Here is a 13241-nt window from a genome sequence, read left to right as displayed (position 1 = left end):
TTTTTAGCACATAACAAAGACACAGACTTAGTATTGGGAATACTGCTATCCTATCATTTTTTAAATTAGTTCTTTTTTTTATTCTATTTTTTTTATTATTTTATTTTAACAGAGTCTCACTATGTCACCCTGGCTAGAGTGTTGTGGCATCACAGCTCACAGCAACTTCAAAGTCTTGGGCTTAAGCAATTCTCTTGCCTCAGCCTCCCGAGTAGCTGGGACTGCAGGTGCCCACCACCAGCTGTTTTTGGTTTCAGTTGTCTTTGTTTAGCAGGCCTGGGCCAGGCATGAACTGTAGGATAATATTTAGAAATAAACTTATCCTACATCAAACACACAAAGTAAATTCAGTGTGAGTTTAAAATGACATGCTTTTCTTCCAGAGGCTTAAGACGCTTGGACCCCCCTGGGTTACTCACAGAGTTAGGTTTTTTTGGAATTGTAAAAATTCCTTAGGCCTTTTCTCTGAAGCAGTACACCCCGTGAAGCCTGAGATCCAAGGGCATGCCGCCCTTCCTCAGAGATACGGGCCAGAGGGTTGACATATGTTAACAACATATTGTCAGAGGTCTATAGATGCTCTGCCCTGAAGGAAGGTACAGTCATTATTTCATACTGAGTAAACTGAGTGAATGCTTGAAGATATTCTTTTATTAACTCTGTTCCCCTATAGCTGTTTTTGTCTTTGTGCCATGCTCGGAAAACTAGTCACTGTTTAGAGGAAGAGATTTACTACACAAGTGGTTACATTGATATGATAAATATTTCCTTTCAAGTTCAAATTCAGCTAATAGATAATGGATGATGTGTGTACGTGACTGCAAGAGTATAAAACTTAAACTTGGAATAAAGAACTTTGCTATATGCCATCCCACGGTGTATAGTCTGTTTCTTGACTTAATAATTACAGGAGCGAGTTTACACCTACAGCAAAGCTGCTGCTCGTTGGCATCTCGGGTCATGCAACATGAACCCACCAGCATTGGTATATGTGGCCAGGGCCCTACTCACTGAGCTATGGGCTCTGAGCAGTTTTTTTTTAAATTGACAAAATTGTATGTATCATGTAAAATATGTTTTGGAGAATATGATTGTTGAATGCTTATTTCTAGCTAATAAGCAAATGCCTTACCTCACAGTTACCTTTTTGTGGTGAAAACAGTTTACATCAATTGTCTTAGCAGTTTTCAAAGATAAAATATATCATTAACTACAGTCACCAGGCTATATACAACAGATCTCTTGACATTATTCCTCCTAACAATAAATATGTATCCTTTCATAGTCATCTTCCCACTCCCTCTCCTTCCTAAGAACCCTAGCTTCTAGTAATACTACTGTACTCTCTACTTCAATGAGACAAACTTAGAGCCTACATATGAATAAAATCATAGAGTATTTATACTTTTGTATGTTACTTATTTCAGTTAACATAATTTCTAGGTTCATCCATGTGATAAAAAATTATAGGATTTTTTAATTATAGGATTTTCTATGGCTAATATTTCATCCATTTATATACCGTATTTTCTTTATTCATTAATTCAATAATGGACACTTAGGTCGATTCCATGTCATGGTTATTGTGAATATGCCTATAGTAGATGGGAATACAAGTGTGTCTTTTCTCCACGTATTTTTTCAACACTTAACAATCTTTTGTATTTTTAAGAGTAGTCATTCTAACAAGTAGATTGATATGGTGGTTTACATTTGTCTTTCTCTGTTGATGTTGGGCATTTTTTTTATTTTGGCCATTTGTCTTCATTTGTGAAATGTCTGTATGGCTTTGTGGCCATTTTTAAACAGTTACTGAATTTTTGTTTTATAGTCAAGTTTCTCATATATTTTGGATATTAATCCTTTGTCAGGTGTATAATTTACAGATATTTTCTCCCAGTTCTGTGTTGTCTCATCATTCTGTTGCTGTGTAGAAATGTTTCAGTTCCTGGATCATGAGTCTACATTATACAGGTCTCTTCTAGGTTCAGGGAGACTCATTTTTATACTAGGAGGACAAGAAGGAACATAGTCAGTGGCAGTGCCACAGTCCACTGAAAGATTGGGGTCTGAATTTCAGACATGAACTACTCTTTAAGGACTTGTGCATGTGGAGGACATGAGTATCCATGTTGTAAAATATTCTAGGCTTTCAAAGTAAAATTTTATAGGATGAGAATCATTAACTTTTTTTCTGGGGGGGGGCAGACTTCCTCTCTCTGTTGCCCTGGGTAGAGCACTGTAGCGTCATAGCTCACAACAACCTAAAATTCTTGGTCTCAAGGGATCCTCTTGCCTTAGCCACCCAAGGAAGTAGCTGGAACTCCAGGCGCCCACCACAACACCCAGGTTGTATTTCATAGAGGCAGGGTTTCACTCTTTCTCAGGCTGGTCTCCGATTCCTGAGCTTGGGTGATTTGCCCACCTCGGCCTCCCAGAGTGCTAGGATTACAGGTGTGAGCCATGGTGCCTGGCCTGATTAATCTATTAATACCTTTAAGACATCTTTATCTTCAAGACATCTTAAAGGTATTTTATCAGTTATGGTGCAACATGTACGAAATAGCATGTATGGAAAGCTGTATCCCTGTGAATCTTCAAAAACATTATCCTTATTACGTGGATGAGTAAACACAACCTTTGGGATATGAAATGACTGCTCACAAACACATAGGTCAGAAAGGAGAACTTTCAACAGCAAGAAGTGTATTAAATTCTCCCTAGGCTTCCTGAGGCTCTCTGTTCTTGACAGAGAGAAAAGGGCTGGAGAAGCCTCATTTGTTCACGTTTTATACTGTGTAGGGCAATACATTATTTTTCTTTCACCGACATGAAAGAAAAAGGTAAGAAATTGAACTTACAGCAATCCCAGATCTGGCAAAGAGCCAATGCTAGTAGACGTCGGTGGGGTGGGGGGAGAAAGTTCATCACAGACCCCAAGGTTTGAGCAGATGACTCAGAAAAAAGAAAACTCAGACATTAAACGATTCAGAGGTGACTCTTAGTTAAGAAACTGGAATGAGGGGCTGCACCTGTGGCTCAGTCGGTGAGGCGCCGGCCCCATATACCGAGGTTCAAACCCGGCCCGGCCAAACTGCAACCAAAAAACAGCCGGGCGTTGTGGCGGGCGCCTGTAGTCCCAGCTACTTGGGAGGCTGAGGCAAGAGAATCGCTTAAGCCCAGGAGTTGGAGGTTGCTGTGAGCTGTGTGAGGCCACGGCACTCTACCGAGGGCCATAAAGTGAGACTCTGTCTCTACAAAAAAAAAAAGAAACTGGAATGAAACAATGAAACAACATGATTTACTAGACACATGGACAGCATATTGTCCAAAAATTAGTAGAATGTTAACATCCAAGAAAGGATGCAGAAAAGCAGGTATATTCTGAAACTGATGGTGACCATGTACCTATAACAGCACTTTGGCAAGTAATCTGACTGCAGCTATTTAATATTAAAATTGTGCATAGGCATGTCTCTTTACTCAGTAATCCCTTTTCTGAGAGTCTGTCTTCTGTAGAGGTTTAATATATTTTGTGGGGTAAACTGTATCCTTTCTCATTCATAAGGGGACGTTCTAACACTTAGCACCTGAGAATGTGATTATATTTGGCCATACAGATTTTTTTTATTAAATCATAGCTGTGTACATTAATGCAATCATGGGGTACAATGTGCTGGTTTTATATACAATTTTTTTAATGTAAAAGGTATACTTCTGTCTATATTTAAACAGCAAAAAAGCATCTACACAGTTAAATTAATTCGCTATTCCTAAATCTATTTTAACTCATTTAAAATACTACACACAGAAGCCAGAACGCAGAGTTAAGAATGGAATAAGGTGGGGAGAAGAAGGGGAACACGAAGAAAAACACTTGGCGAATTACTTACCTGTTGTGGGTAAAGCAACAGGAATCCTGGCAGATACAAGAAATCAGTTTGTGGCGGGTGCCTGTAGTCCCAGCTACTCGGGAGGCTGAGGCAAGAGAATCGCTTAAGCCCAGGAGTTGGAGGTTGCTGTGAGCTGTGTGACGGCACTCTACCGAGGGCCATAAAGTGAGACTCTGTCTCTACAACAACAACAACAACAAAAAAATCAGTAACAACTTTGCTCATAACTGATATTTTCCCCTCATGTTTGTTTTTAATAACGTCCATGTGGGTGCTTTCTGCATGCTTCCTTCACTGGCCTAGCTGGAGGAGCCTTCGGCGATGGCCTTGTCCCATTCCAGTTGTCCTGGCCATAAGCTTCATAAGAATCTTGTACCTCCACATGTCCATAGTCATGTTATGAATCCCCTTGGCTCTTGGCTGTAATAGCCTTCTTGGCCTTCATAACTCTGTTCTGCACATGTATCATATCCATATTCATGTTTCTGGTGCAGGGGGTGGAGGCAAAGGTTTTCCCTGGATGCCTGCTGTTGGTGCTCTTGGTGTTGGAGCACCTCTCACAGTAGGTGGGGGTGGCACGCCTCAAGTCAGGGCGGCACCTCCGGTGATGGCTCCTCTCACTGGAGTACCACGCACCAAAGCCCCAGGAGGTGGTCCAACACCACAGCCCCTAGGAACAGGTGGGGGGGGTGCAGCTCCTCGACCTCTCACTGGTACCCTACGTCCACAAGAAGACTCAGGTATGACAGCTCTAGAAATTGTTCCTGGCGGATATCCATCATATCTGGTAATAAAAAAACTTCCATGACATGGGCCATAAGAGCATAAGCCTCACATGAGGGTCCAAAGACTTCAGTGAAGACACCTAGATCAAAATCCAAGTGGGCATATTTCAGGTCTCCACCTTTGTACAGCTCCTCCTCCTTGGCCTTGTCTCTCATTGAGCCCTTTCCCAACACAGATCTTTGCACCAGTCTTTTCCTGCAGGCTTTTGATTGTATTCCCTTGTGGTCCAAGAATCTTGCCCACATACTGCTTGACAGGTATACACACCCGCTCTTTCAGCTTCATATTCTTAGGAGAAAAATCCAAGTAATTCTCCTCCATCCTTTTTTGAATCTTCTTTCTGAACCTTCTCAATTTCTGCGGACAGCAGCTGCCTGGTGAGAGTGAAGGACGGGTCCAGCGAGTCTTTCTCTGCCCTGAGTTGGGCAGGTACTTGTTCTCTGGCTCCGTTTTGACAGAGTCTGTGGCTGAGGGGGGCAACAGCGGGGTCAGCGCTGGACCGCCCACTGTTGCGTCGGGACCCGTGGCCAAGAGCAGCAGGAGTGGCGGGCTAGGCCCGGGCGCCCCCTGGGGACCCCCCTCCACCTCCCTGGGACCCGTGAGGCAGTGGCGGCTGCGGAGTCGGCGTCTGACATACCTGGGGGTCCCTGGAGCCATTATGGCCCTAGGACCGGCTCCTACGCACGGCGGGGTTGTCCTGGTGCTGCATCGGGGAAGATGTACCAGCCAGGGAGCGACGTGGCAGCGGCAGTTGGTGGGGGAGGGAGAGCTGGACCACCAAAGCCGACCAGAGCAACCCAGGGAGAGAGAGAACACCGGACTTTATGTACAATTTGAAATACTTTCATCAAACTGGTTAACATAGCCTTCATGGTATTTTCTTAGCTATTGTGTTGAGATATTTATATTCCACATTTAGTAAATTTCACATGTACCCTTTTAAGATGCACCATAGGTGTGGTCCCAGCAATTACCCTCCTTCCGCCCATCCTCCCCCTTTCCCTCCCTTTCCCCATATTCTTGGGCTATAATTGGGTTAAAGCTTTTATATGAAAGCCATAAATTAGTTTTGTAGTAGGGCTGAGTACATTGGATACTTTTTCTTCCATTCCTGAGATACTTTACTAAGAAGAATATGTTCCAGCTCCATCCATATAAACATGAAACAGGTAAAGTCTCCATCTTTAAGGCTGCATAATATTCCATGGTGTACATATAGACAATTTATTAATACATTTGTTGGTCGATGTGCACTTGGGCTTCTTCCATGACTTAGCAGTTCTTAATTGGGCTGCAATAAACATTATGGTATAAATATCTTTATTATAAGGTGATTTTTGGTCTTCTGGATATATACCTAGTAGAGGAATTGTAGGAACAAATGGGAGGTCTATTTTTAGATCTCTAAGTGTTCTTCAAACATCTTTCCAAAAGGAAAGTATTAGTTTGTATTTCCACCAGCAGTGTAGAAGTGTTCCCTTTTCTCCACATCCACACCAACATCTCTGATTTGGGGATTTTGTGATGTGGGCTAATCTTATTGGAGTTAGATGATATCTCAAAGTAGTTTTGATTTGCATTTCTCTGATGATTAAGGATGATGAGCATTTTTTCATGTGTGTAGACTGTGCACCTGTCTTTTTCAGAGAAGTTTCTCTTCAAGTCCCTTGCCCAGCCTGCGATGGGATCACTTGTTCTTTTCTTGCTAATACATTTGAGTTCTCTTTGAATTCTGGTTATTAAACCTTTGTCAGAGACATAACCTGCAAATATCTTCTCCCATTCTGAGGGCTGTTTGCTTGCTTTACTTACTGTGTTCTTGGCTGTGCAGAAGCTTTTTAGTTTGATCAGGTCCCAGTAGTGTATTTTTGGTGTTGCTTCAATAGCCCTGGGGGTCCTCCTCATAAAATATTCACCCAGGCCCCTTTCTTCAAGTGTTCAAGTGTTTTCCCTGCACTTTCTTCTAGTTTTTTCTTTTTTTTTGCAGTTTTTGGCCGGGGCTGGGTTTGAACCTACCACATCTGGCATATGGGGCTAGCATCCTACTCCTTTGAGCCACAGGTGCCGCCCTCTTCTAGTATTTTTATAATTTCATGTCTTAAGTTTAAATTGTTAATCTAGTGAGAGTCTATCTTAGTTCATGGTGAAAGGTGTGGGTCCAGTTTCAGTCTTCTACAGGTCTCCAGCCAGTTTACCCAGCACCATTTGTTAAATACGGAATCTTTTCCCCACTGAATGTTTTTAATTGGCTTATTAAAGATCAAATAACGGTAAGTAGCTGGGTTCATCTCTTGGTTCTCTATTCTGTTCCATACATCTATCTCTCTGTTTTTTTTTGCCAGTACCATGCTGTTTTGATCACTATAGATTTATAGTATAGTCTGAGGTCTGGTAGTGTGATTCTTCTTGCTTTGTTTTTATTTCTGAGTAATATCTTGGCTATTCGAGTTTTTTTTCTGATTCCGTATAAAATGAAGTATTATTTTTTTGAGATCTTTAAAATATGATAGTGGAGGTTTGATAGGGATTGCATTAAAATTGTATATTGCTTTGGGTAGTATGTACATTTTAACAGTGTTAATTCTTCCCAGCCATGAGCATGGTATGTTTTTCCATTTGTTAACATCTTCAGCTATTTATTTTCTTAGAGTTTTATAGTTCTCTTTATAGAGATCTTTCATGTCCTTTGTTACATAAACTCCCAACTATTTCTTCTTCTTTGGCACTACTGTGAAAGGAATAGAGTCCTTGTTTTTTCACTTTGACTATTGTTGTTATATATAAATGCTACAGATTTATGAGTGTTGATTTTGTAACCTGAGACACTGCTGTATTGCTTGATCACTTCTAAGAGTTTTGTAGTAGAATCCCTGGTGTTTTCCAGATATACAATCATATCATCTGTGAAGAGTGAAAGTTTGATCTCCTCTGACCCTATATGGATACCATAGATCGCCTTTTTATGCCTTATTGCAATGGCTAAGCCTTCCATTACAATGTTGAAAAGCAGTGGAGACAATGGGTAACCTTGCCTGGTTCCTGATCTGAATGGAAATGATTTCATTTTAACTCCATTCAATATGATATTGGCTGTGGGTGTGCTGTAGATGGCCTCTATCAGTTTAAGAAATGTCCCTTCTATACCCATTTTCTTAAGTGTTCTGATCATGAATGGATGCTGGATATTACCAAAAGCTTTTTCTGCATCAATTGAGAGAATCATATGTTCTTTGTTTTTTAATTTGTTTATGTGATGAATTATATTTATAGATTTACGTATATTGAACCAGCCTTGAGACCCTGGGATAAAACCCACTTTGTCATGATGTATAATTTGTTTGATGTGTTGCTGGATTCTGTTTGCTGGGATCTTATTCATCAATTTTGCATCAATATTCATTAGTGATATTGGTCTATAATTTTCTTTTATTGTTGGGTCTTTTCCTGGTTTGGGGATCAAGGTGATGTTTGCTTCATAGAATGTGTTGGGTAGTATTCCTTCTTTTTCTATATTTTGAAAAAGTTTGAGTAATATAGGCACCCTGTTTCCCCGAAAATAAGACATCCTCCAAAAATAAGACCTATTTACAGGAACAATAAGACGTCCCCTGAAAATAAGACCCAGGGCATCTTTGGGAGCACACCTTAACTTAAGACACTGTCTTATTTTCAGGAAAACAGGGTACTAGTTCCTCTTTACAGGTTTGGTAGAATTCTGATCTGAAACCATCTGGTCCTGGGCTTTTCTTTTTGGGGAGATTTTGTATACTTGATGCTATTTCAGAACTCGATATAGGCCTGTTCAACATTTCCACCTCATTCTGGCTAAGCCTAGGAAGGTGGCGTGCTTCGAAGTATTGGTCTATTTCCTTCAGATTTTCATATTTCTGAGAATAGAGTTTCTTATGATATTCATTAAGGATTTTTTGAATTTGTCAGGAGTCTGTTGTTATTTCGTCTTTACCATTTCTCATTGATGAAATTAGAGATTTTTTTTTTCCTGGTTAGGTTAGCCAAAGGTTTATCTATTTTATTGACCTTTTCAAAAAAACAACTTTTTGATTTATCAATCTGTTGTATAATCCTTTTGTTTTCAATTTCACTTAATTCTGCTCTAATTTTGGTTATTTCTTTTCTTCTGCTGGGTGTGGGATTAGAATGTTCTTTCTTTTCAGTTGCTTGAGATGTCCCATTAAGTTGTTAACTTTCTCTCTTTCCGTTTTCTTGAGGAAGGCTTACAGTGCTATAAATTTCCCTCTTAGGACTGCCTTTACGGTATCCCAGAGGTTCTGATAATTCGTGTCTTCATTGTCATTTTGTTCCAAAAATTTGTTAATTTCCTTCTTATTCTTGTCTATGACCAGCTATTATTCACCATGAGCTTATTTAGTTTCCATGTTTTTGTATGAGTATGCAGATTCCTGTTGCTATTGAGTTCAACTTTTATTCCATGATGGTCTGAGAAGATGTGAGGAATAATTTCTATTCTTTTAAATTTGCTGAGGTTAGAATTGTGACCTAAGATGTGATAAATTTGGAGGATGTTCCATGGGCTGCTGAAAAGAATATGTATTCAGTTTTGTTAGGATGAAATGTTCTGTAGAAGTCTGTTAAATCCAATTGTTCTATCATTAATTTTAAGTCTCAAATTTCTTTGCTGAGTTTCTTATTGGAGGATCTATCCAACACAGCCAAAGGAGTGTTAAAATCTCCTACTGTTACGGTGCTGGAGCGAATCAAGTTGCTCATGTCTGTTAGAGTTTCTTTTATAAATTGAGGCACATTCTGTTTGGGTGCATAAATGTTAATAATTGAAATCTGATCATGTTGATTGTTACCCCATATCCATAACAAATATGAAGTGTCCATTCTTATCTTTCCTTTTGTTGGTTTAAAGCCTATTGTATCTGTGAATAAAATTGTAACACCTGCTTTTTTCTGATTTCCATTTGCCTGAAATATAGATGACCATCCCTTCACCCTGAGACTATATATATCTTTTAAGGTAAGATGAGATTCTTGTATGCAGAAGGTATCTGGTCTGAGTTTTTGTATCCAATCAGCCAATGTATGCCTCTTGGGCAATTTAAGCCATTCACATTAATTATAAATATTGATAAGCCTGATATAATTTTGGGTATTGAGTTTTTCAAAAGTCCAGTGGACATTTTTAATCCTTTTGCCATTGTGGAAGTTGGAATTTGATCAAAAGTTTCTGAGTGAGTTTACTTTTGTGGTGGAGCATTGTGCTGGTCATTATGGAGTACAGGTCTAAGAATACACTGGAGAGCTGGTTTAGTTACAGCAAATTTCTTCAGCATTTGAATGTTATTAAAGTATTTAATTTATCCATCATAAATGAAACTCAATTTCACTGGATATAGGATCCTGGGTTGAAAGTTATTTTGTTTTAGGTGATTAAGAGTCGATGACCACCCTCTTCTAGCTTGAAAGTTTTCAGCAGAGAGATCTGCAGTCATTCTAGTTTTCTTCCCCTTGTAGGTTTTGGTTTTCTTATGTCTTGTTGCTTGCAGAATTTTCTCCTTCATTTTAACTCTGGCAAAATTATTATAATGTGCCTAAAAGATGTCTTATTTGGATTTAGTCTTGCTGGGGTTCTGAAACTGCTATCTGAATTTCAGATTTTCTTGGCATGTCTGGGAAATTGTCCTTTGTTATCTCATGAAGAAGAGCATCTGTGCCTTTCGACGCCACCTTGTCACCTTCAGGAATTCCTATAAGTCAAAAATTAGATTTCTTTGAATTATCCCAGAGCTCTCTGAAAGATGATCCATTTTTGTTCTCCCCTTCTCTTCCTCTTTGAGTGTTTGGGAGCGTTCAAAGGCTTTGTCTTCAATGTCAGAAATCCTTTCTTCTGCCTACTCCAGTCTGTTACTGCAGGATTTTACTGTATTTCTCAGATCTTTAAGGGCTGCAAATTCTTGTCTCAATGTGTCAAAATCTTTTTTGATTTTGTCTTTGAATTCATTGAATTCTTGAGACAACTTTTGAAATGCACCTTGAATTTCTAATTCCAGCTTTACCTCCATTCTAGTAATCTTGTTTGCAATCCAAATTCTGAATTCGATTTCTGACATCTCAGCCATTTATGAATGGGATCTTCATTTGTTTCTGCCATATTGTTCCTTGGGGGAGTTGATCTACTCTGGTTATTCATGTTACTGGAGTTTTCCCACTTATTCTGCCCCATGATTATTTTACACCCTTTGGCTAGATGAGCAGAGAAGGTGAAGTTGGGTTGGGGGCTCCTGGAGTAGTGATTAACCAGCCCTTTGCCCAAAAGCTGGGACTGATGTCTGTACCTTTTACCTAGAGCAAAGGACCCATACAGTACTACAGCCTGAGACACTGGAGACCTGATTGGTGTGGTGGGCTATGTGGCTCTGTCTTGTTTTTAGCTGGTCTCTGTCCTACCCCAGTGAATCAGTTACTCTGGGTTGAAGTCTCAGCTGTGGAGAAATACCAGCAATTATGTCACCCCGCCCCCATGGGCAACAACTGGAAAAGGAAAACTCATACCTTCCCAGGAAAACTCATACCTTCACAACCACACACCCAGGGTACAACTTTGGATAGTCCTAGGGTGATTGGCCCAGTTCAAGAGGTCCAAATCAATTGTCCCAGTCTGCACCAGTCTCAGGTGGGAGAGTTCAAAAGGTCTCCAGCAACTAGATACCAGGGGTCTGCTGGCAGCTCAAGTATGACTCACTCTGGTGCTCTGTGAGGTCAGAAGAACTTCCTCCCCCCACCCCACCCCAGGCAAATGAATTCATCTGAGAAGGTTGATGCCTCCTTCCCCACCTTGCACCTCTGTCACACCCAGTCACTGGTAACCCCGAGGGCTGTGATCCAGTTCCCTCCAATGAGCAGATGCTCCAGGGGTTTGTGCCTGCCTGAGCTATAGGAGGATTTATGTCTCCTCAGCCAGGCTGCCACTCTCTGCCACTATCTGGTAGGGGGAGGTGAGGCCTGACAACCTTGGGTGTTTAATAGAGGCTGGGGCAGTTCACTCAGTTCCAGCTCCACCCCAATTGATGTTGCTGACAGAACACAACAATTTCACAGAATTTCTTTCTTTCCCTGCTATATTCCCCTGCAGACCAGATGCTGTTTGAGTTCATAGAAACTGCGACTTAGCCCCAGCCTGTGCCACTGTCCAGAGCTGGCATGTCTGTCTCGGGTGGAGTCTGTTTTGGGGCAGGAGTGGTTAGAGCTCACACTCAGGTCTCTGTTCCAGCCTCTGTCTGCCTGCCTTTGTCTCAGCTATGATCCCCTGAGGGTCGGGTGCTTCTTAGACTCACTAAAGCAGTCCTGGCTGAGCATCGTCCTGGGAGTATGTTGACTCTGTGCATGCGTATTCTAGTCTCTGGCCCCACTTCGCCCCAACCAGGCAGGTATCACCCCAGGCATACTCTTTACTCACAGGGCTTGCATTTCCATCCCAGATTTGTTTCATCAGTGGCTGCCACCAGAGAATATGCCTGGCTTCCTCTGGTTGCCCAGAGAAGCAGGGAGTGTCTCTCCAAAATATTCCCAGGGGTGTGAGCCCATATTGTTCCCACCACTGTAGCCTCCCTCTCCAGTATGGTTCCCTCAGTTCACCATCTTCTCCTTACTCCCGTGCTCCAGAATTAGCACAGACCAGCAACAGCCCACACCCTGTCTTTCTGGAGAAAATGCCTAGAAATCTGGATTCCATGGGGGGACAGAACTCCAGACCTCAGGGTGAGAGTGGAGGGGAGTGCTGGGAGTTCAGAATTGCAGGTAGAGAATATATACAGTTTTATACAGTTTTATGCCTGGTGGGAGAGTGCCATGGCACATTCATAAGTCCTCTCTAGGGAAGGAGTTCTGGTTTTTAGAGGGTCTCTCCCATGGTATATAACAGGAGGGGATCTGATCTCTACTCACTTGTTTGTATAGAGTATACTGTGAGCCATTCTCATGGGGGGGACTCCCGTCCGCTTGGCAATGGATTTTGAACCCATTGTTTGTTTCCTTGGGGTCGCAGCTAGCCTCAGCAGGGTTGATGTGAGTTCTTCAACCTTCTCTCTTGGCTCAGCTCCAAACCATCAGCTTACTTGCTGAACTTCTGTTCTTTAACTCTCCTTCTGGATGGAAGCCTCTGTGGAAAGCTGGCTCCAGTCAGTGATCTTGCCTCCACACCTGGACATACAGTTCTTAAAAAAGTAATGTTGAGTTTTTTGAGGTGGACCCCCATCCAGAAGAACTGGACTCATAAAAATAGGCAGTTAGTACACACAAGAACAAGAGAACACCCTGTGAACACAGAGTTGAAGAACATCAACAGGCCAAGGAGAGAGGCCACAGGAAAAATACCCTAGCCAAAAACTTGGTGTAGGATTCCTAGCCTACAGAATTATAAGAAACTAAATTTCAGTTGTTAAAGCTCTTTACTCTGTGTATTAAATTTGTAATACTCAAGTCACATTTGTCCTCTGAAATTACAAGATGTGCTCAATGTGACTTGTATTCATCTTTTACAATTTTAATATAGTTTTTTCTTAAAATGTGCAAACA

General features: G+C 41.2%; 1 pseudogene; it reads right to left on the bottom strand.

The window, feature by feature from the left end:
* Positions 1–4146: 4146 nt before the first annotated feature.
* On the bottom strand, positions 4147–5388 carry LOC128579178 (KH domain-containing, RNA-binding, signal transduction-associated protein 1-like; annotated as a pseudogene).
* Between the last annotated feature and the right edge of the window lie 7853 nt (positions 5389–13241).

This window comes from Nycticebus coucang, chromosome Y, assembly GCF_027406575.1.
Source record: "Nycticebus coucang isolate mNycCou1 chromosome Y, mNycCou1.pri, whole genome shotgun sequence".
In the NCBI taxonomy this organism is placed as follows: domain Eukaryota; kingdom Metazoa; phylum Chordata; class Mammalia; order Primates; family Lorisidae; genus Nycticebus; species Nycticebus coucang.
This window is presented reverse-complemented; position numbering and strand designations above follow the sequence as displayed.